The following is a 24,943-nucleotide window of genomic DNA, read 5'->3' on the forward strand; positions in this document are numbered from 1 at the left end:
TGTCTCAAGGCGTAGGAGAGGCTGGCTACTTCTCCCCCCATATATCTGCCAGCAGGCCAGCGCAGATTTCCCCTTGTGTCTCTGGCAAGAGCCAGCCACGTTCCCACACCCCAGGAGTGACAAGGAATGTGGAGTTACCACGATTTAGATGAATCCTGATTTACCCCAGTCATTCCTCAGCACCTGATTCCAAAGGAGAACGTTGGACAGATGAAGACAATCTGGGCTCTGGATACAATCGGGGCTCTGCAAACAAGCAAAAGGCAGAGGGAAGCGGGCGATGAGCGGGGAGGTGACAAGCAGGCAGGAACCAGAAACGTCTCCTACAGGAACCAGTAGACAGGAACCAGTAGACTGGAACCAGTAATGTCTCCTACAGGAACCAGTAGACTGGAACCAGTAATGTCTACTACAGGAACCAGTAGACTGGAACCAGTAATGTCAACTACAATTGCCCTGCTGGCGCCGATGTTTGTACCTTTACTTATTCTTCCATGAACTCTAGGAAGTATCTCTTGATCCCCCAAGCCTTCTCCTCAGAAATATCCCCTCCCTTCCACTTCCCAGCATTTGTCATTTGCGTCGTTACTTTGTCACTTTTGCCACCACTCACATTCTGCTCTGTGCATTAAGTATCACGACTCCATGCACAGATTCCCTCTGAGTGCTGGAAATCAGCAATCAAGGTTTGAGCATTGTGATGGGTCATTCTCTTTCAAAATCAAACTGCTGTCTTCCTCCAGGGTCTTCGTGTGCCTGCAGTGGGCCGGCTGCATGGCCTGCACCCGCACTTGCTGGACGAGTGAATGAGCCGGAGGTAGTTAGAAATGAATTCTGTGGATGAGGACAAGGCCAGTGCAGGCAGAGGAAGGATAAGAAGATGGGAGCAGAAACACACCCAGGTTTATGCAGGTGGTGAAGCTACCGTGGGAGCCACAGCCTTCAGCGTGGTGGCAGCCGCAGCTTGCACATGGCAGGTGCCTGACTCTATGATGGTTCTTCTCCAAGAATCGGAAGAGTCCTTCTCCAACAACAGTGATGGGGCATGTTCCGGGCCGGCTGGTGGGACGTTCTCCAGTTCTGTACGGTGCACCTGCATGCAGCGAGCAGAATGGGGCTCGGAGCGGGCATCCAGGTTACTCATGCATACAGGCCTTCAGTTAGGATTCACCTCACCAGGCCACCTCCCCGGGACAGATGACCCGTGGGAAAGACAAATGGAGCCCTGCCCTGGGCAGGCTGTTGTCTGAGAGTAGTTCTCAGGTGTTGTCACTGAGAACTCCCAGTGAGGTCAAATGGTCTTGTCCCAGGAAGACACATACACACACACACACACACACACACACACACACACGCCCAGGAGTGACTATTGCCTTGAGGACTGTGGCTCCAAGGAAGCGTCAGTACCAGATGGATGCAAAGTTAGAAATATGAAATTTTATTTATTTATTTATTTATTTATTATTTATTTATTATTATTATTTTTTTTTAGAAATGTGAAATTTTACATAGGAAATCTTTGTAGCTCTAATTAGAACCAGAATACGGATTCAGCGCAGGAGGCAGATCCGAAACACTCGCCACTGTTGTTTCACTACTGATGCACGCGCCTGACTTAGCATATCCGTGAGCAGAAACCCTAGTTACAGTGGCACTCATTAGAGAGTCTGTACTCACACCTGGTGGACCATTTCCCTGCCTTCGCCTCTCGAGGGGGGGACGAAGAGGGAATGTTAACGATGCCCTATTAAAGCAACTAATCAGTGCAGCAAGTAGTTCGCAGCTCCTCCGCTGCCACTGGGTAGAAAGTGACTTGTTCTAGTGGAATTCTAGTTCCTAAGCAAGTGGAAGTTCCTGTTGGCTCTCCAACGACTGCTGGTTCGGGTACCTTTTTGGATGGATGTTGGGGAAAAGGTGGGACATTTTTCTTTGCTTTGCGTGGAGGAGAGGGATTATTCATCTCGTTGAAATAATTTTGTTCTCATGGTGATTATTTTGGAGTACTTTTCTCCCACCATGGGCCAATTTAAGGAGATTGGGTTACAGAGAAATGTGGAGCCCAAATTCCTGCATCATTAAATTTGATGTCGGATAATAACATGGGTTCTGTTAGTGAGTGGCCGTGCAAGCAGGCTGCTGCCATTGCACACCAAAAATGTTGGCTGAGGTTGGGACTGACTCTTGGGATTCAGGGCCTGTTGAATCTGGGGCTTGGAACTTCTGGGACATGGACACAGCTCCCTTCCACCCCTTGACCTTTACCTCAGGCAGAGCCCAAATGAACTCGTAGATTGTGAATTCCAACCTGGGCCATTCTCTTTCCTGAACTAGAGACCCAAGGCTGTGTGCAGGCTCTTGGCTGGAATCTGAGGGCATTTGGGGGGGGGGGGCAGCAGGCCTGTGGGTGAATGATACGATTTACTCTGATGTCAAATTCTTTTCAGTATCAGATTTTTTGCTCAGAGTAGCTGTCTCCCTGCAGTCCGTGTGTTTCTTCACTCATTTTTTCCCTCCTTTTTGTTGGTAGCCTGTGCCCTTCTGTGTCAGGCCTTACATCAAATGCTCCATGGTGGCCATAGTGATAATGGCCGCTGTCTTTCTGAAACAGGTGGGGCCCGGGCTGGCAGGAGAGATGTAGATTTTTCTCCATCTGACATGGGATTTTTGCCCTCCTATTGATGGCTAAATCATCTCTCTTCTTAGGGCCCATGCCTGCTATCCGGGATTTTATTTTTTTCAAGACACTAAACACATTCTTATTGAGCCTTTTAGTTTACAACACAAGGTAAAAGGAAAGTCATTTCACCTTAACTAATATTTTACACAGCTGTAGTAAAACATTTCAAACTTTAGGGAATTATGATGGATTACATATATTAAAAGTTGGGGATTGGGTAAACAATATCTGAGTTCTTGAATTTTCCAGTTGACTCTTCCCTTACAATAGTAACCAGCTCTAGTTACAGAAGTTTCTTCAAGGCCATGTCTTATTGTTTCTGATGTCTTTATATCTGAAGCATTGCTATTTCAATCAATATCCACTAATTCCACTTCAAAAATGAGTTTTGCGTTTGGTGGAATTTTGGTGTCAGGCTGTCCTTTCTTTCCATAAACCCATTCTGGTTCAATCTCTAGTCGAGCCTTTTCTCCTTTACTCATAGTTAAGAGTGCTTTACCCATCCTCTCATAACTTTGCCTATTCCAACCTTAAAGGCTTGGCATTTTTCTTCTTCTCTGAACTGGTTTGAATATTAGTATCAAAAACAGCCCCATCCTGTAGTGCTCCTGTATGACAGCAGTGAACAACATCTCCCTTTTCAGGAAAGTTGGTTTTATCTCCTTTTTCAAGGACATATTTTGTATATTTTGGTGGACCCTCATCGGAGTCTCTCACAGTTGGTTTCTTTGGGTTTATCTTCATTAAGCTTCACATTTTTCACCTGCTCAGACCCTTTACTTAATACTTTCAGTACCTTTGAAACATTTACTTTCAAAAAGATGGTTGTGGGCTGTAACCAAATGGTCCTTGTTAGCTGTCTTGGCCACATTTTAAATGTTTACTAATAACTTATGTTCTGTAAGAAACGAATCTGGACTGTGGTCCTGTAGAACCCTGATAATGTCCTTCTTGGGTAGTTGCTCGCTGCGCAGCTGCTCCACATCCAGGCCCGCTGTGGATCAGCCACCGCCATCTTCCCCTGCTGCCTCTGCTTTCCTCCTATCTGGGATTTTAATCTTCTATCTCTTCTCTTTTACTTTTCAATCTTTCTGCGTCCTCTGGCTTCTTCCTTTAGACCTACAAGTGTGTTTAGATTTCCCTTATAACCAAGCCATGTTTATTTCTGTGTAATCTATGTATTTATCTCTTTCTTATCATCATTTTCTCAACCTGATCCTCCAATGAACTATGGCCAAAATTATTGAGTCAAGCTGTGTTCATTGTCTTCATGTCTCATCACCCATGTATTCCTGGCCCTTTGCCATATGTCTTCTCCCCACAGCATTTATCTGAAATGGCTTCCTTCAAGGTCACTAGTGACATTTTTAATTTGAAATTTTTATCGTGGAAAATACATGCCATGGAAAATGCCAAATATATTTAATAAGTAGACATTGGATTATTCTCATTGAATCCCTGGTGATTTCTTTCTTACACTTCGTTTTATAATTATCACTCTCATTCCCATCCCATTCCCATTTTGTGGGCCAGTTGTGTAAGTCATGGTAACTTTGCAAATTGAACTCTAAATCTCTAACAGAAAGACATTAAAAAAGTATAGCCCACGGGGTGCCTGGGTGGCTCTGTTGGTTAAGCATCTGCCTTCAGCTCAGGTCCTGATTCCAGGGTCCTGGGATTGAGCCCCATGTCAGGCTCTCTCTCTGCCTGCCACTCACCCTGCTTGTGCACTATCTCTCTCTCTCTCTCAAATAAATAAATAAAATCTCTCTCTCTCTCTCTTTTTAAAGTATAATCACCATATCACTTCTAACAAAATGAACAACACTTTGGTATTGTGCAATTCCCACATACTCGAGTATGTGCATACTCGAGTTTTTCTGAAACTAGTTATCTTTTAATTGTCAAAACCAGTGACCCTTTGTCTTTATTCTTTTGATATATCAGTCACTGCACACCATTTATTGTTTTCTTTTCTAAGGATTTATTCATTTATGAGAGAGAGAGTGAGCACATGTGCGCTGAGGGGGTGGTGCAGAGGGAGAGAATCTCTAGCAGACTCCTCACTGAGTGCAGAGCCTGATAGGAGGCTCGATCCCATGACTCATGAGATCAGATGCTCAACTGACTGAACCACACGGGGGCCCCACTGTAGACCATTTTAGTACGTAATATTAAGGTCTGAGAGAGTCACATCCTTACCTCAACTTCAGTATCATCATTTTTCCTTTTACATGTGAGAGTTGAGGGCACAGCATGGACATAGACTCCTTTCCAAATCAACCGTACATCTCAGAGTATGTAACACTTCCCCAGGGAAACTTTCCCTAGCTGCCTTCACCGGGCCGGGCCCAATCCAGGTTCTCCTACTCTGTTCCCACAGCATCACATGTATACATAAACCTCCATCATTTCCACAGGTTCTTGAATTTAATTGTCTGTTTCTGCTGGACACTGATTTGTATTCATTCTTCTATGCCGAACGTCAACTATCTAATTAATCCTTATATTAACATTACTATTACTGATGTGTAATAGTTATCAAGTATTTACAATGTGTTAGGTTGTATATATGTGCTTTACATACTTTATTTAATCCTGACAACTCTTATAATAAAGCCCCATCATCATCATTATTACTTTAAAGATGACGATGCTGAGGCTTTGTGAGGTTGTTACCTGACCCAGGTGAGAGGAATGAGTGGCATGGAGAGGTTGTATGGCAATACAGTCTCCTGAGGCTTGAGTCTCAGGTCCAACTGTTCCTTGGCTGCGAGATTATGGACATATTTGTTAAACTATGTAAGTCTCTGCTTGTCCTTTTGTAATATGAGGATTGTGAACATCTTTGCCTCACAGAATGGTGAGGATTAAATGGAAAAATGCATTTGAAATCATTTAAAAACTGTTGGGTTTTTGAGAAAATCACACATGATCTTTCAACCATAATTTCCTGGTCTCATTTGGGTATAACTGCCTTCCATTCTTTCCCCCGGTCATATAATGCACATAGTTGTAATCATAGCATGCATTCAATTTTATGGCCTACTTTTCCAGTTATGAACATTATTATGTTGCTGTGTGTTTTCTTATTGTGAAGTGTATCACACACATACAAGAGTGTCTAAGATGCATATGTGTATTTTAAAGAAAAATTATGAAATGAAGAGTTATAAATACACTAACTAGATCAAAATATTGCCAACACTTTAGAAACAACTCTAGGTTCCTCCTTTTCACCCTTCTAGAGGAACTGTTATGTTCATTTTATATTCATATGGTGTTTCTCTTTACAGCTTTATCGCCCATGCATGTATCCTTCAACAATACACGCTTTCATTTTGAAAAAAACTCACCAGTAAGCACAAACCCAAGGAAAAGGCAATATGGCTGCTCTTAGATGAAACAGAACACATGTCTTGCAGGGCCCCTGGGTTGTAGCTTGGCCTCAGCTTTCCCAAGTTTTTAGAAGCCCCTCGTGGGGAAGTCAGGTTGCATAGTTAGGAGGTGAATCTTGGGAAGCAGGACTTACCACAGTTGCATCCGGTGGGAGTATAGGCGGGCCTGATAATGGACATCTGGTCCTAGGAGTAGGATGAAAGGAAGGGACTGCACTCTATTTTCCATTTTAAGCTTACCATGGTCTACCTCATACTTTCAGGAATAGATCAAAGCAAAACATTTCTCTAGAAAGAAATGAATATTCTCAACTGATAAGAGTCCAGGAGTGGAGTGGAGAAGAGAAGCATTAGCACATGGTTCTTATAAGCTGAGTGCATATGAGAAACCAGGCCAGGCTTTGTTTGGGCGTTCAGTCCTCAGATTGTAAGGTTGGCAAAAGGCAAGAGGATCTTGCTAGTGGCCGTAGTCCTCAGTGTGTCAGTCTTTGGAGTAACACTGTTCTGATTGCTCTAAATACTTGTGCTATAACTGCCATCTTGGGCTCTTCCTTCATGTTTCCCCTGGAGATTCCATTTGATTCCCTTTTGTTTTGTACCTCCTGTTTTCCTAAATCCAGTATTTTTCTCTTTCTTGGCTTACTTCCTCATTTAGATGGAACACATTAATCAGTTTTACTTACTAACGGCTTAGTGGAAGATTGATTTTTTTTTTTTTTTTGAGATTGTGAATGTCTGAAAATGCCCATATTCACTTTCATGCTTGTTTGATAGCTTGGTTGAGTTACTGAACTCTAGGTTGGTTATCATTTGAAGTCATTTCTCCATTGTCTTCTAGCCTTTTGGATAGCTCCTGAGATGTCCAGAATTACATGGACTTCTTCCTCTCTTCCTCCTCTTCTTCCTCTCCTCCTCTGCCTCCACCTTCCCTCCCTCTCAAAACTTACAGAATCTTTTCTTTGGTCCAGTGTTTTGAAATTTCACAATAATCATCTAGATTTATGTTCATCCACCGTTCTGAGCACTCAGTGGATCCTTTCAATCCAGCATGTCAGTTTGGGGGAATGTCTCAATTATTTTGTTGATAATTTCATCTTCTTTGTTTCTCTGTTTCTGGAGCTTTTACTGCTCAGGCACTGGGTTTCCTGGGTTGTATTTCATAATTTTTAAAATCCCTTTTCTCTTATTTCCCAGATATTTGTCTTTTTTTATGTGTAAGTGTGCCACATATGGGAAATTTCCTCCACCCCTCTACATTTTTGTTAACTTTTGTGATCACATCTTCAATTTATGCGAGGATTTTTTTGTTGTTCTCTGAAAATCTCATTTAAAAATAGCATCCTGTTTTTGTTTCATGAATGCATTATCTTCTCTGATTAATATCATATTGTTTAATGTTTTCTCTTTTTGCATGGTCTCCATTTTTACTAAATTGTTTTCCCCCTAATTTTGTGCTTTGGATTTCTATGTTCTATCCAGGATTAAGCATATTTTCATATGTTTAAAGGCATCTGTGTTTCCTATGCTGATTACCATCTATATCCAGTGTTTTAAGATCGGCAATATTGGTATTGGCATCAGTGTAGGAAAATAGGCAGTCTCCAGAACTCTTGATAGAATATAAATTTTTAACATCTTTTTTGAGAGTGCAAGTAGTATGGCTCATAATTTTAAAATATACATGTCCTTTGATCAAAAACTTAGCATCAGAGAAATGTAAATTAAGGTTACATTGAGAGGTTTCTGTACCAGAAAGAATGAAGGGACAAGACTTACCTTCTCACTTTAACTAAAAAATCTGGACAAGAGAACATGAAATAGCAGTTTTCAGACATTGGATAAGAAGCAGCAAGAGATACATTCCCAGGAGAAGGCAAACAAACAAGGTGGGGTCTACGACTGCACCAGCTCACGGCCTGGAGCCAATTTCCAGGCCACAGCCCAAGGAGGGGGAACCCAAACAGAACCAGGTAGTCCCAATTAATTGTGGAGACAGAGATTGAGTTTGGGGATGTTAAGATGTCAACAATTTGTAGGTCAGAGTACCCCAGGGAATGTAGTGTGGGGAGAAGGCTGGAGGAGTGACAGGCAGAAAGGCGGGAGAGCAACCAAGTAAGCTGCCAAGGGATCCTCCTGAGGTTTTGGCTGAGTAGACCTGTGCTTTTGTGAGAGGAAAACTCTCTGAGACCAGAAGAACAACTTTAAGAAGGAAGGAAGAAAAATTACTGGAACTCAGATAAGGCTGCGAATAGTTCATGTTTTCATCAGCCATCGTGGAAAGACCTCATTTTATACAGCATTGTGCAGAAACCTCTATGGAATATCGTCTTAGTATTGGACCTAAGTTAGCCCTTGACCACTGACTGCTCTGGACCTACCCTAGCAAAGCTTAAAAGTAAGTCTTTGAGGTGGCTGGGTGGCTCACTCAGTTAAGTGTCAAACTCTTGATCTCAGCTCCAGTCTTGATTTCAGAGTTGTGAGTTCAAGCCCTGCATTGGGCTCCACACTAGGCATGGAGTTTACTGAAAATAAATAAATAAATATAAAATTTTAAAAAGTCCCTCTTTTTTAAAAAAAGGATTTATTTATTAACTAGAGAGAGACAGCACGAGCAGGGGAAGGAGAAGAAGGAGAAGGAGACAATTAGATTCCCTGCTGAGAGGGGAGCCCAACAGGGGCCTTGATCCCAGGACCCTGAGATTACAACCTGACCCGAAATTAAGAGTCAGATCCTTAACTGACTGAGCCACCCAGGTGCCCCTAAAAAAAGTAAGTCTTGCAAACATTCAAGTGACACCATAACTTATCTGTATGCCAGAAAAAAATATCCAACCTTATTCAAAGGAATACAACAATCTTGAGACGATGGAACTAGTAGAAAATAGCATTGAAGCGCCTCTTATAAATAGATTCCGTATGTTCAGAAAGGTAGAAGAAAATATGAGCATACTGAAAAGAGAAATAGAAGATATATATCCCAAAAGGAACTTTTAAAGATGAAAAATACCTTATCTGAAATGAAGAATAGACCAGGTGGGCTTGACAGAGATGAAGCACCAGAGAAGAAGCACCAGAGAAGAAGCACCAGAGAAGAAGAGATCAGTGAACTTCAAGACGGGAACAGAAGCCATCCAAAGGAAAGCACAGAGAGCAGGAAACCTCAGAAAAGGGCATCATGATCTATGGAACGATATCAAGCAATCAACAGTATGTAATTGGGCTCCCAGAAAAAGAGGGGAAAAGGAGAGAAAAGCATTCAACTAGCCCCCACCATTCCCCCAGTCAATGGAGGGAACTTGGAAGAGAGACTTGGTGGGCATGACCCACACTGGACAAGGTCCAGACTTGAAGCGGCCCTCGTGGATGACTGGCCCCAGGCAATTCCAGGCCCCAGACTTAGGAAACCTTAAGGAAGATGCTCCGAAGTACAGGGATCCCTGAGGGGTGTAATTCAGGACAGGTACCCCGCTTCCTTCCAGGCTAAGGGTATGATCCATTCATCTTCTTTCTTCTCCCAGGGAAATACTGAAGCTGTAGTTTGAAGATGATGGTAGGGCTTCCATCAGTCTGGATGACAAAATGTCGGGGCCCCCTTCCCGGGCACTCCCATGCCCATCCCTGCTGCCCACGGCATGTGATGTAAGTAAAGGAGATCGATTTCTGTGGTGTCAAACCAGTGAGGTGTCAGCCTGTAACTGTTACAGCAGGTACCCAATAAGTCCCCCACAGATCATCCCAGCTCCTTCATGCTTTCATTACCTATGAACTTGGATAACCTCCGGAATGGCTAGCATCACTGCAGTGGTCTTTTTTCTCTTTTTCCAGACTCTTTTGGTTTCCGTCCATCAATCCAGTGCAGTGGGATTCTTTTATAGTTCAAGAATTTCACAACATTTTTAGTCTGCTGATGGCACTTTGTTCTGTTTTCTTTGTATCATTCCTGTCATTTTGGGGATTGGGGTTAAGAGAGGAGTTAGATTTGTGGGGTTAATCCACCGTTTTGGGTCAATTTCCTTTTCATTGTGTTTTAGTGTGCATTTTTTGATTCCTAGTAGGACTGAATATGTTCCCATGTGTTTGTTTACTAATTATTCCCTAATTTGTGAATTTGTTGCTCATGTCCTTTGCTTCTTTATTCATTTTTAAAAGTTAAGAACTATTGCTCAGCTATGTTCAAATTTACCGAGTCTGAAACTGCCCTCGGCCTACTTGTTTCCCTGTGTTTACTCATGTTGGTCCTTGCTTTGAGCTGTTCTCTCCCTCTGTCCTCTAAGTTGGAACCTTCATAATGTCTTTGGAAAGACTTGCAGCTCAGCTGCAAACCCAGTCTTCTGTTATCATTCCTCCAGTAATTAATTATGATGGGTAATATTTATTGGAATAATATATTATTCCTCTTGCCAGACTCCAGGCCAAGGATTTTACATACATTATCATGCTTCCATCTTAAAATAACTTTGTATAGTGGTTACAATTATTGAACCCATTTTACATATGAGGAAACTGAGACAGGTTACTTAACATGCTTAGAACACATAGGTGGAGGTGATGGAAAGGGATGCAAGCCTGTTCTGCTTGTTTAAAAAGGCCATAAACCTGGCGCCTGGTGGCTCAGCAGTTGAGTGTCTGCCTTCAGCTCAGGGTGTGACCCCTGGGTCCTGGGATCGAGTCTCACGTCGGGCTCCCCACAGGGAGCCTGCTTCTCCCTCTGCCTGTGTCTCTGCCTCTCTCTCTCTCTGTGTGTCTCTCATGAATAAATAAATAAAATCTTAAAAAAAGGAAACCCTTTGATTTCTTAAAAAATAAAAATAAATAAGAACAAAAAGGCCTTAGCCATGGCACTCTGTGTATTTCCCTGAATTCCTGTAGTCCATCTGGCTGTGTCACTTGGGTGTATTTAATTTATTATCATTATTTATTTTGCTTTTATATATGTCCTATATTTACTATTCAGTTGTCAACTTTTAAAGGTTGCCATGTAAATGTTTTGTAGGCTTGGTGTGAATGTCGTTGCTAACGATGTCAGGCCCTCAGTGAAGTTTGTTAAATGTAACAATTGTTCAGGATCTCTTTTGGATTAATTAATTCCTTATCTAATGGAGATTCTTTTTGCAGGCAAAGCTGAGAGGCATCTTCTTTGTAGTTTATCTCAAATAACTCTTGCCATACATTAAACGTCATTCTTTTTTGATGTCTCAATTGTTATGGCAAGTAATTTAGAAGGTCTTTAAGTGACAGCTTCAGCGCTGGATAGAAATTCCATTTGTAGTTACGAAGAACTAATATGCATGGAAATTTCCAGAATTGAGTTTGATTTCCTTGACTCTTTTCTGATCGGGGGAAACTTCCTAAGCAAGCCTGGCTACCGTCCCATCACTTTCCCACAGATAGAAACTTCAAGTCTTTATAGTTACCTTTAAAAATTGCAGGGCAATTTGCAATAACGGCAAAGCAGCTCATCTTCAACAGAAATTCAAGAGTGGTTTGGGTCATTGCCCTTCCATTCTTGCCTAGACTTACAGAGTTCAATTTTATCTTTTTTCCCGGGTGCTGAATCAGTACCTAAAGAAGAGAAAAAGAGACTGCCATCAAGATGATGATAATACTCAGCAATTTATATCTCCTTCGTTTCCTCACATATATTAGGCTGCCCATTTCCCAGCATTCCCAAGGGCAGCTGTGCTGGGAACTGGGGTGGAATCAGGTTTTCTCCATGTGAAGAGAACCAAGTAGAAATTCTTTAAAGATGTGTATCTGGATTCTGGTGCCCCAATCCAAGACAGCAATATGCAAGGGCATTTATAGTTTTTACAAAGGATGGAACAGAATTCTCACCACAGAATTTATTTGTGTTTATTTAAATTATTAGTAGAACTCTATTTACAAGCAGAATTGGTGGGAGGTGATGGCTACAAAATTAAGCAAACTAATGGTTTTAGATTCTTTGATCAACATTCAGGTTTAGGGAAATCTTAGCAAACCACTTGTATATATTTTTTTCTTCTCTCTTCTTTCTTTCTTTCTTTTTTTTTTTTCAAGCAGGCTCTAGCCCAATGTGGGCTTGAACTCAGGACTCCAAGATCAAAGCTGCATACTCCAACAGCTGAGGCAACTAGTTGCTCCCAAAATACTTGCATATTCACGTCTCGGTGCTAACCTAGAGAGGTTTGCATTGTAGAGCTTGCAATGGCTATAAATACATACATTTTTATTGCTTTAGATTTACTCTACCTACTGTCAAGAGGGTTTGAGGTGAATTATGATGAAAGTACAAACATTCTAAGTCTGAAACACAGTCAGCTTATCCCCAGATAAAAATTATGTGACATGTAATCATCAATGTGATTCTCAGTGAAGAATGTTAAAAAAAAAAAAAAAAAGGAAATTAAAAGACAATGTGACAATGGCTTAAACAAGAAAGAAGCTAATTTTTCTGGAACAAACATAGTTCTGCAGCCCAGGACAGCCCAATAATGCCATCAGTGAGTGACTCAGGCCACCTCTCTCTCTCTGCTCTTCTCCTGAGAGCACAGCTTTCGGTTTCCTGGTTACGAGATGCTGGCTGCACCTCAGGTGTCAGGACGGTGATCCAGCCAGGACCAAGGGACAGAGGCCACAGGCTTGATGGGCACACCAGCGGCATCCCTCTTAATCAGCTTTCCTAGAAACCAAAACGAATTACTTCTGCCTCGGTCTCATTTGCTATGACTTGGTCACAAGGCCAGAAAGGGATAGAAATTAGGTGTTTTTCAGCCAAGCACATTGCTACATTGACCAGAAAAGATTTGTTTTTTAGAGGCAGAAGGGAAAAATGGATATGAGAGATACAACTTGCAATGTTGGCTACCGTAACTGATTTTAAAAATAGGTATGTTTTTCTAAAATCTATAGATAATCTCTACAGCCAACGTGGGGCTCGAACTCAACCCTGAGATTGAGGGTGCATGCTCTACTGACTGAGTCAGCCACGCAAGTGCCTTTAGAAAAAAAATTTAAATTACATGAGATAGTCATGTGTTACTTTAAAAAAAGAATCGTTATTTGTCAATTATCTCAATAAAAGACTGCCCAATGTGCATTCTAGGAGATATTAGGAGGCATTATTTTTTCTTAAAAGACTCCAGAGGGTGGTTCTATTGGTTAAGCATTGGACTTTTGGTTTCAGCTCAGGTGGTGATCTCAGGGTCCTGGGATTGAGCTCAAGACGGGCTCCGTGCTCAGCATGGAGTCTGCTTGGGATTCTCTCTCCCTCTCCTCCTCCTGCTGGAGCTCTCATTCTCAATCTCCAAAATAAATAAATCTTTTAAAAAAATTAGAAAACATAAAAGACTTCTGAGTCAAAGTAGTTTGGGATCCCATGGTTACACAGCAGGGGCTGATAGTATGATAGAAATATGCTTTGCAAATCTCCAGGGGGGAGCATAGGTTGAAATAGCTTCTAAACTTTTTTGGCCGCAGAATTCTTTTGTTGGTTTATTTTTAAGACTAGTAGAAAAGAACATTAGAGAAATGAGTGGGATTTTATTTTGTGATTGACTGAAAGAAATTCTTACTATCTCAGCTGTATCCAAAAACTTTAGTTAAACCTCTCCTTCGGATATTTGTTTTCTTTTTTCTCTTTTTTTTTGGGGGGGGATATTTGTTTTAAAAAGACTTTATTTATTTGAGAGGAAGAACGCCAGCCAGAGAGCAAGGGCATGAGCAGCAGGGAGGCGCAGAGGGAGAGGGAGAAACAGGCTCCTGCTGAGCAGGGAGCCCAACTTGGGGCTCGATCCCAGGACCTCAAGATCATCACCAGAGCAGAAGGCAGACACTTTACCAACTAAGCCACCTAGGTGCCACTCCTTAGGACGTTTTTACGAATATTGTTACCAAAAGGAATTCTGAAAATATTTTGAGCAATAGCAAAATCGTTGGAATTCTCACCACCTGCACACACACATACACGAGGTTTTGTTTTTTGTTTTTTCCTTAAAGAACCAGGCATTCCAAAAAAATAAAAATAAAAAATAAAGAACTAGCCATTCATTTTTGTTCTTTCTGATTTTTTAATAGCACATACCCCGTCATTAACTCTTTCATCAAAGGCCTCTATGTGTTAAGCTCCTACAGGCGTCATAAACAGAGCCAAGGCAGGGATGTTCCACTATGTCCACTCCCACGGCCCACACTCCTCATTTGCAGAGTCCTTCGCGTGGTTTTTGTTGTCCCATCTTGCAGACCAGGGTATCTGCAAATGTATAGGTCATATTAACACGTTGAATGGACGACGGATGGTTGAGTAAATAATGCCCTGGGCAGCATTATTATTATTATTATTATTATTAAGGCTGAGATAAAGGCCCTGGTGCCCAAGATGGTTAGCAATTAGTTAAGCCAACATTTATCCAGTGTGTCCTTTATTCCTGGCATTTGTGAGACCCCTGGATATAAAGGAAAAAAGCACAACCTCTCCACCTAAAATTCTTTTTTGGAACAAATTGCATCTCTTTTGCTCAGGTTATAAACTCAGGGCAAAACCTAGTGCCTGGCACTTTGAAGCCCTTGATAATTGCTTTTGTTGAATAAAAGAATGGATGAAAGGAAAAAGTCCCTGCTCTCAACGGGTTCATTTTAGAGAATGTGCTTTTTTTTTTTTTTCCTGGATATGTATTTAGAACGTAGTCCAGTGGAGATGAGTATTATATCAAGAATATTTTTAGTACAAGATAGAAATATAAAAACAGCATTTAAGGCGTAGTGTGTCAGGATTGCTTTTGAGTGATTCTCACTTTTGCTTCCCAAAGGATACATGGCTAGGGTTTTTTCCCAATTACTTTTAAATTTCAAAATGTAGTCATATAAAAAAACTAAGTAAAGATAAATAATATACTTGTCATTCCCCTATCTCCAAAAGCTAAGAGTAGAAATCTGTGTTTTTTAAAAAAGTATATTCGGTAAAAACGATGGATTGTCCTACAGAGAGAGAAGATAAAGAAATATGCAAGAGGACTTTAGAAACCAAGTAAGAAAAATGAACCTCTCTAGCAGCTTTGGACTGTCCACCAGAAGCCTGGTTTGGTTTGGTTTGGCTTTTTATGGGAAGAGGCTCAATAGGGAAGGTGATCCTAGAGAAGGTAGGTTTTGTTCCTACCTCTCACTTCCTGGTGAGTGTTAACCAGAAAACTCAAATCCCTTGGGTCTTGCTTCCATTTCTCTTGCCTCCTTGAGCCCCTTGCTAAATGGACCCCCACGTGAGTATTTCTGGGAGGATTCACGAGTGTCTTGCATGTGATGCAGATCAATGTAGGAGCCAAGCTACGGACCTCAGCTGCTCTGACACAGACCTTTCTATCCAGCACGTTCTTCGCCTTCATGATCTGCACAGAGCTGGCGAGCTTTTTCAATGGCTCCTTCCTCACAGTGTAATGTTCAGTTAAGGCCCAAGGAGCCCTGAACTGTGACAGGGTTTAGTGAGCTGGGTCATTTAGTTTTCACATACATTATCTCGTTAGCATGTATATGCACTGCCAGCTTGGCTGAGTCCATGGCGCACCAGTGTCTGCTGCCATTTTGTCCTTGGAATCTGCTGCTTGCTATAGACTACCCTGTGACAAACGTCATCATATGCATTTCCTGGGCACTTGACTAGTTATTTCCTTAGGCTATGTTCGTAGAACTGCAGAGTTGGGCATTATAAACCGTTTTTCTGCTGTTACCAAATGCTGCCAAATTACCTTTTAAATGGATCCATACCTCTCTCCTCATTTATGGTATTTAAGAGTTTCCCTTTATCCTTGTTAACAGCGTATTATACCTTTTAATCTGCACCAGTGTATTATGTGAAATAAGTTTTTGGTACTTAGGTGCATTTATCTTATTATTAATGAAGCTGAATATTTATGTTTATTGACCATCAGTATTCTATTTTATTTTATTTTTTCATCATGATAAGTGTACTTTTTAATCCCCAGCCTCAGTATTTTTTTTATAAGCATTGCATTTTTTGAAATTTTGCATCATTTTTTTCTTACTAATCTCAGAAAGGCTTTATATATTAGTAACTTTAACCATTTTTCAGGGAACCTACATTCCCTCCAGTTTGCTGCTTTTATATATATATACATTTTATTTACTCATGAGAGACACACACATAGAGGCAGAGACACAGGCAGAAGGAGAAGCAGGCTTCCTGCAGAGGAGCCTGATGTGGAACTCGATCCCAAGACCCTGCATTTGATGCAGGGTTGCATCATGCGTTGTTGCATGCATGTGTTGTTCAGCCTGGGATCACGAGCCAAAGGCAGATGCTCAACCATTGAGCCACCAGGCACCGCACTGCTTGTTTCTTTAAACTCAGTTCACAAATGTTCTGTTGTTGTTGATTCAGTTTTTAAAAAATTTGTAGGAAGTCAAGTTTAGCGACCATTTTATGGATAGTTTTTACTTTCAGTGTAGAGTATGGAAATTTCCACCTGCATTTTCTTCTAGCAATTTACATTTTCCATTTTGCCCTCAAGTATTTTACTCATGTACGTTTGGTTTTGTTTTTACTGATTGATTTTCTTTTTTAAAGAATATTTTATTTGTATGAGAGAGTGAGAGAGCACGCACGAGGAGGGACAGAGGGGCAGAGAGAGAGAGGGAGAAGCAGACTCCCCACTGAGCAGGGGAGCCCAACTCTCAGGGCCTGGGGATCATGACCTGAGCCTAAGACAGACACTTAACCAACTGAGCTACCCAGGCATGCCACTGACTGTTTTTCTTTTGGTTATGGGTCATAATTTTTCTTTATATATCTTTTTTTAAAAGATTTTATTTATTTATTCATGAGACACACACACACACACACACACACACGCAGAGACATAGGCAGAGGGAGAAGCAGGCTCCATGCAGGGAGCCCGGTGTGGGACTCAATCCCAGGTCTCTAGGATCTGAGCCAAAGGCAGATGCTTAACCGCTGAGCCACCCAGGTGTCCCTCTTCATATATCTTTTAATAATATTTGCTTGTATATGAGTGTGATGAATGTACACAATTGAGCATCTGGATTTTTTTTTCTCCTTTAATAGTAAGTTTTATTCAGCAAGCAATTAATGTACTTGTGAATCAGCATGGTCTTTCCAGGTTTGTGTTTCAGCTTTGTTAGGGCAGGTCTGGAGTAGTCTACCCTAGGGCTACATTAGCCATACTTTAGGCATAGCCTTTCTGGGAGTCTCCACCGAATTCCCAGAGTATACAACAAGGTCTTTTTACTTCAACTGCTTGAAACTCAAATGTCGGGATCCCTGGGTGGCACAGTGGTTTGGCGCCTGCCTTTGGCCCAGGGAGCGATACTGGAGACCCGGGATCGAATCCCATGTCAGGCTCCGGGTGCATGGAGCCTGCTTCTCCCTCCGCCTGTGTCTCTGCCTCTCTCTCTCTCTGTGACTATCATAAATAAATAAAAAAAATTAAAAAAAAATAAAGTGGATTTTCCTTTAAAAAAAAAAAAACCTCAAATGTCTCCCAGGCACATGCAGGCTTTGGTTGTTGTTCAGTTCACAGCAACCTGGTGGTCCTTTGGCCCTGATAGTTCTTTTGGCCCAGATGCGTGGAGTCTCATTTCGCACACACACACAGTTTAGTATTTGGCCAAAGATTCTAGGGGACTCCCTTGCAGAGTTTTGGAGCTCTTGTTGGCACATCTCCCTTTGTTTTTCTGGTACCCTATCTCACATATTCCAGCCACCTTAATAGCTACAAGCTATTATTATACAAACCTTATTTCCTCAACTCAGTAAGACCACCATACTTTGTGTGGACTCTCCATCCATCTGTTGCTGCAGTCTGAAAACTTTTTCCAGAAGAAAGCTGAGATAGTTACATGGTTCACCTTGTTTGTTTTTCATTCTCAATAAGCTTGGTCCTGTTTATTCTGCTGTCCACTATCTGAAAACAATCATTTCACATATTTTTTCTAGTTTTATAGTCGTGTATCAGGGGAGTACTAGACCAGTGGCATTTACTCTGATGATGGCCAGAAGCATGTATTTGATATGCATTATGGAGAGTCTGATTACCTAATAGCCATTTCCAGCGCCCCCTTCCCTTGGCCACTTCCCAACTACAGACTGAAAAAGCCAGACACTGGCTTAACCTGCATCCTCTGCAGCAAGGAATGATTCTGGGCCTAATCTAGCCAATGAGCAGAAGAGAAATTCTGGGAGGCTTCTAGAAAGACAGTTTAACTCCCTAATAAAAGGAGAGAGATACTAAAGGAGGGCCTGGCCTACTTTTACTTTGGTATGTGAGCACTTGATGTTTTGAATTATGGCAGCCATCTTGGATAATGGGGCAACAAGCCCAAGGGCGAAAAGCGAACCCACTGAAGATGTTGGATAGGAAAGATAAAAAGAATCCAAGGACTCAAAAACATCCTTAAGTAGTGAACCAATCCTGAGACTGTCTCCTTTTGGACTTCACGCTATATGAAACTCAGCATCCTTATATACGAAGTCTCTGATGGTTTTTGTTGTTTTGTTATTTGCAGGTAGAGCATTCCTAAGTGATGTAGGATTTAAATAATCTGTTTTCCACCAAAGAAGACATACAGATGGCCAATAGATACATGAAAAGATGCTCAACATCACTCATCAGGGAAATGTAAATCAAAACTACAATGAGATACCACTTCACACTTGTTAGAATAGCTAAAATCAAAAACACAAGAAACAACAAGTGTTGGTGAGCATGTGGAGAAAAAGGAGCTGTTGTTGCACTATTGGTCTGACTGCTAGTTGGTAAAGTTACTGTGGAAAACAGTGTGGAGGTTCCTCAAAACATTAAAAATAGAACTACTTTATGATCCAGGAATCCCAGTGCTGGGTATTTACCCAAAGAATACAAAAACACTAAATCAAAGGGATACATGCAACCGATGTTTAGAGAAACGTTAATTACAAAAGCCAGGATGTGGAAGCAGCCCAAGTATCTACCAATAGATGTATAGATAAAGAGGTGGTGTGTATCTACAATGGAATATTAGTTATCCATAAAAAAGAATGGAATCTTGCTATTTGCCATTTGCAACAACATGGTTGGATCTAGAGAGCATAGTGTTTTTTTTTTTTTTTTTGAGAGCATAGTGTTAAATGAAATAAGTCAGTCAGAGAAAGACAAATACCATGATTTCAGTCATATGTGGAAATTAATAAATAAAACAAATGAAAAAAGAAAAAAAAAGAGACAAAAAAACCAAGCACTTAACTATAGAGAACAAACTGATGGTTACCAGAGGAGGGATGGGGGGGATGGGTGAAATAGATGAAGGAGAGTAAGATATACTTACCATGATAAGCACTGAGTAATGTATAGAATTGTTGAATCAGGGCAGCCCCTGTGGTGAATCAGGGGCTTAGCGCCGCCTGCAGCCCGGGGTGTGATCCTGGAGACCCTGGATGGAGTCCCATGTCAGGCTCTCTGCATGGAGCCTGCTTCTCCCTCTGCCTGTGTCTCTGCCTCTCTCTCTCTCTGCATCTCTATGAATAAATAAATAAAATCTTAAAAAAAAAAAGAATCGTGAATCACTATGCTGTATGCCTAAAACTTATATAATGCTGTATGTTATCTATACTGGAATTAAAAATTAAAAAATATTTAATGATAAAAAATATTCTCTTTTCCAAATGATTGGGCAATCATAAAATAGTCTGTTAAAACAGCTGCTGCTTTTTTTTTTCTCTTTTTCTTTTTTAAAGATTTTATTTATTCATGAGAGAGAGAGAGAGAGAGAGAGAGGCAGAGACACAGGCAGAGGGAGAAGCAGGCTCCATGCAGAGAGCCCGATGTGGGACTTGATCCCAGGTCTCCAGGATCGCGCCCTGGGTTGAAGGCAGTGCTAAACCGCTGAGCCACCTGGGCTGCCCAGCTGCTTTTTCATATATACCAAATTCTTATATATGTTTTGGCCTCTGTATGGATTTTTCTATTCTATTCCATTGGTTTACCTGTATAGTATGGTGAGCAAGTTTTTAATATCTGGGGAAGGAGTAGGATTTTTAATATCTAGGGTAAGAGTTACTACTGCCCTTAACTTATCAATTATGATATTTCTTTTCAACTTTGAGATACTCGTAGGTCCAACTTTTTGGTAATTTAAAAAATGATTCAGCAGAACAACTTGTACTTTTTATGTCTCAAAGGGTGATAAGATTGGTAAAGACTTGGGAAAACATGTAGGCATTACCTAACATTTTCTGGAAAGAAGACAAAGATTGTTGGTACTTTGGAAGTTTCTTTAAAACATGACAGTATTGCATATAGATAATAACATCAAGGGCAATGTGATTTTAGAAAAACAAAGCAAAGGAAACATTTATGTCGAACAGGTGCTTTCTGTATGCAATTTGAAAGTTAAGATTAACAGTTCTAAAAACATTAGCAAATAGGAAATAGAGTTGTACAGTAATAAGAAAAAATAATGCCTTCGTTCCCATTCTGCATGAGCGATAAGCAACTAGTTTGCTTTCTGAGACTGATGATGTGACAGGAACCTGAGAGAAGCAGGCCCTTTGGTTTTCTAACTGAAGCAGTCAGTCGGGAAGGGTGTTTTGCCTGACAGTTGATTAGGGGTTAAATGAACTGAAAATATTGGTAATTTTTTCTGCTTTTCCATTTATTGTAACAGCGATTATCTGCATTTTTTCTTCTGCCAGTTCTAAAGGCTAGATTTAAATAATTATCCATGTGAGAGAAAATGATTTTGAATGGCAAAAGGGCAATGAGGGTTTGAAACCATCAGCTCTTTGAAGGATAAGATTCTTGTCTGAAAATTGGCTAACATGGTTGATGAGTCTTGAAAAATGCCTTAAAAACCCGCTGGAACTAAATAATGCAGTTCTGAAAAAATAATATTGAATACGTGGTTATCTAGCTTATTCTTAATTATTCAACCTAACATTGCTAATTCTTTCTGAGTCAATTCGTTATATATTTATTGTCCAGACTTATTGAGTACCTACTGTATGTCAGGCACTATTTTAGGTGCCAGAGATACAGAAAGGAACAAGCAAGTGAAAGGCTTAGTCATTATGGAAACATTTCTTTGAGAAGAAACACTGAGTAGACATAAGCCATTTAGTGCTAGATGGCATTTTTTATGGAGAAAAATAAAGCAGTGTAGGGTGATAGAGGGTGATGGCTTGGAGATGCTGAAAGTTGAAGTTTAGGTGAGGTTCTAAGGAAAATGAAGAAATAAGATCTAGGTTCCTTGGAGAATGTTGAAGTAGAGTGAAGGAAAAACAGGTACAGGAGGTGCAAAGGCCCTGAGATAGGAGCATATTTGGCATGTCATGATCAGCAAGGAGGCCAAGTATGAATGAATGGCATAAGTTGAGGAGAGAGTGGGGGGTAATGAGGTCAAAGTGGCAGCTGGAGGCCAGACCATACAGGGCCTCATAGAACATGGTAAGAATTCAGCCTTTCTTTCGAGTGATATAGAGAACCACTGGAGAATTTTAAGATGAGGAATGACATGATTTATATATTTTAATGTGATCACTTTGGCTGCTCTATTAAAAACAAACCAAAAGGGAGAAGGATCAAAGTATAAAGACCAGATATGAAGCTGTTGAATTAACCATAGTGAAAGACAGTGGTGGTTTGGACTAGGTTGGGGAGCTCTTGAGAATAATTAGATACTCGTATTTCAAAGGTAGAGCTAACTAATATATTGGACTGATAATATATATATATATATACACAATAATATATAGTTATTGTATATAAATTAAATATATTTAATTTAATATTATAATAATAGATATAAAAATATATATATATTTAATAAAAATTAAATATTTAATATTTAATAAATATATATATTTAAAGTTGTTGATATATTGCATATGGGCCAGGAAGCAAAAAGAGTAATCAAGGATTCTTTTGAGGTTTTGGGTCTTACTGAGATGGGAGAAAAGTGTATGGCAGCAGTTTGGGATGAAGAATGGGATTGGTGCTGAGGAAGAGCAAGGGTTCAGTTTGAGACATATTACATCAGAGGTGCCCATTAGACATCCACATGGCAACATCGGTAGGTAGTTGGATATATGAGACGAGAGTTCAAGGGTAAGGTCTGGGCTGGAGATAAAATTTTGGAGTCATCAGCACATAAATAGCATTAAAGTCATTAGACAGGATGAGATCACCCAGGATGAGTGTGGGAAGAGAGGATCCCGAGGCACTTCAAAGTTCTCAGCATCATTATTGACCTGATTTATATCTTTTGACAAGTCCCTTGATCTTTGTATTTTCCAATTTCTAATAGAGTTTGTCCAGTAAAAATGTAATGAGAGCCACATATGTAATTAAAAACATTTTAGTAGCCACCTTAAGAAAAGTTTTAGAAAGTGAAATTAATAATTTTAATATTTATATGGCACAATGTGATAAGCAGATTAATGGCCCAAAGGATGTTTGAGATCCCTAAACTCTGAATCTTCTTGATGTAGAGAAAGGCTTTTACAGAAATAATTAAAGTTCAGGACCTTGATACGAGGAGAGGATGTTGAAATATCCAGGTGTGCCCAATCTAGTCTTGACTTCTTGAACAAGGAGTCTTGCTGTCAGTGGTCAGAGATGGCTCAGAAGGAAGAAGGAGGGTAAGAGAGGCTTTGAAGATGGAGCCAGAGGGCCACCAGCCAAGGAATGTAGGCAACCTCTATAAGCTGGAAGAGGCAAGGATGTGGACTCTCACCTGGAGTCTCCAGAAGAAACACAGCCCTGCCAAAATGTCATTTTAGCCTAATGAGAACCGCGTCAGACTTTTGAACTACAGAAAAGATAATAAATTTGTGTTTTAAGCCAATAAGTTTGAAATAAGTTGTATAGCAGTCATAGGAAAGGAATGTCCTCACTCTAACCCATAAATGATCATCCCCTATGAAATCAACATAAAAAATTATCAATGAGGTATTTACATCCTTTTTTACGAAGTCTTTGACACCTAGTGTGTATTTTACACATACAGCACATCTCACCTTGGACTAGACCCATTTCAAATGCTTAGTAGCCCCATGTGGCTAGTAACTATCATTTTGGACATTGCACTTGGTGAGGACGGGGCAAGGCAGGGTAGTGCGAGGAAGATGTGTGTATTGGTTGATTTTATGTCAGTTTTCTGGGTCAGAGAGCTTGGATCTTTGGTTAATCACTACCCTGGGTGTTTCTTTGGAGACTTTTTTGGGATGAGATTAGTAATTAAATGGACTTTGAGTAAAGCCGATTACCTTCCCTCGTGTGGATGGGCCTCATCCAATCAGTTGAAGGCCTTAACAGAACAAAGACTGACCTCTCCTGAGCAAGAAGGAATTCTGCTGGCAGACCGTCTTTGGACTTGAAACCGCAACTCTCCCGAGTCCCCACAATCACGTGAGCCAGATTTCCTTGAAGCAAATCTCTCTCTCTCTCTCCATAGACACACACATCCTATTGGTTCTGTTTCTCCAGGGAACCCCGACTGAGATAGCATGTGTTGGAGAAAAAAGAAAGACACACACCCTGTCTGGAGCCCCTCCCCTCTCTCTGTCCAGAATCCAGAGTTTTCTAGAATAGTGATCAGCCTGAGAGTGGGTGAGTGGGGTCCTATACCGCCTATGCGAGGGAGGCGGGGGGAACCAGACGGGAAGGCCTTTGGGAAGAGAGCACGTATTCTGTTTCAAATAAGAGAGGGCCAGGGAGGTCTGATCTGTAGCCTGGGAAGGCTGGTGTCACTTGGGCTGAAACATTTTGAGCTCTGTTGAGGGCCGAAGGGATGGGCCGCCATAAATACCCCAGGTCGGGCAGCTTAAGCAACAGAGATTTCTTTCCTCGTGGTTGTGGGGTTGAGAAGTCCACAGTCAAGGTGCCATCAAAGTCGCTCTCCTCCAAGGGCTCTCTCCTTGGCTGACAGCTGGCCGCCCACTTCTTGCCACACCTTGTCTTCCCTCTGTGTGCACGCACACCTGCTGTGTTTCTTCCTAAATGAGGACACCAGTCAGACTGGACTGTGGCCCACCCAAGGGGCTCATTTTAATGTAACCACCTCCTTAAAGGCCCTATCTGGGGATCCCTTGGGTGGCTCAGCGGTTGAGCCCCTGGGCCTTCAGCCCTGGGCATGATCCTGGAGTCCCAGGATCGAGTCCCATGTCGGGCTCCCTGCTTCTCCCTCTGCCTGTGTCTCTGTCTCTCTCTCTGGGTCTCTCACGACTAAATAAATAAAAATCTTAAAAAAATAAATAAATAAAGGCCCTATCTCCAAAGATAGTCACATTGTGACATGGTGGGAGTTAGGGCTTTGCCACATGCATTTGGGAGAAACACATTTTCAGCTGAGAAGGAGATCCCAGGTCAGGCTCCCCCAGACACCCAGCCAGAGAGTCAGCACTTGGTTCCCAGGGATATAGGACGGTATAGATCTTCCGAAGGCCCTCTTGGTGAAGTAGGAGCATGCCTGCAGGATAAAAATGCAGGTCTGGGAAGTGTGAGGTCCCCAAGGGCTCGGGGGGTGGCAGGTGGGGGACACAAAGGCGACCCGGGGCCTCACCCCAGCCATGGGACACAAGCGGGGGCACCGCTGGGCCCATAAGTCACTGCCTTGGGCTTGTCTGACCTGAGTTCCTGGGCCTGGGGCCTGGCTGAGAGAGGCCAGAAGCCCACATTTTAGGGAAATGTGAGAAAATGAGGCAATCGTGAGGCTGCCGAGGAATTAGGCACCTGTCTTCCAATCCTTTCTTATAGTTTACGAACCATCTGATCATCTCGGCTTTGCTGGAGGAGGCATTGCTTTTGCTTTCTGAGATGTGTTCCTTTCCCCCTGAACCAAAAAGAAAGCTCTGCCTTATGTTCAAGGCCAGCTGGGGACACCTTGA

The 24,943-nt window shown here is 41.5% G+C and overlaps 1 pseudogene; it reads right to left on the minus strand.

Moving 5' to 3' along the window:
* Positions 1 to 3,027: 3,027 nt before the first annotated feature.
* On the minus strand, positions 3,028 to 3,692 carry LOC121480940 (annotated as a pseudogene).
* Positions 3,693 to 24,943: the final 21,251 nt, after the last annotated feature.

The sequence above is a fragment of the Vulpes lagopus genome, chromosome 23, assembly GCF_018345385.1.
Source record: "Vulpes lagopus strain Blue_001 chromosome 23, ASM1834538v1, whole genome shotgun sequence".
Classification (NCBI taxonomy): Eukaryota; Metazoa; Chordata; class Mammalia; order Carnivora; family Canidae; genus Vulpes; species Vulpes lagopus.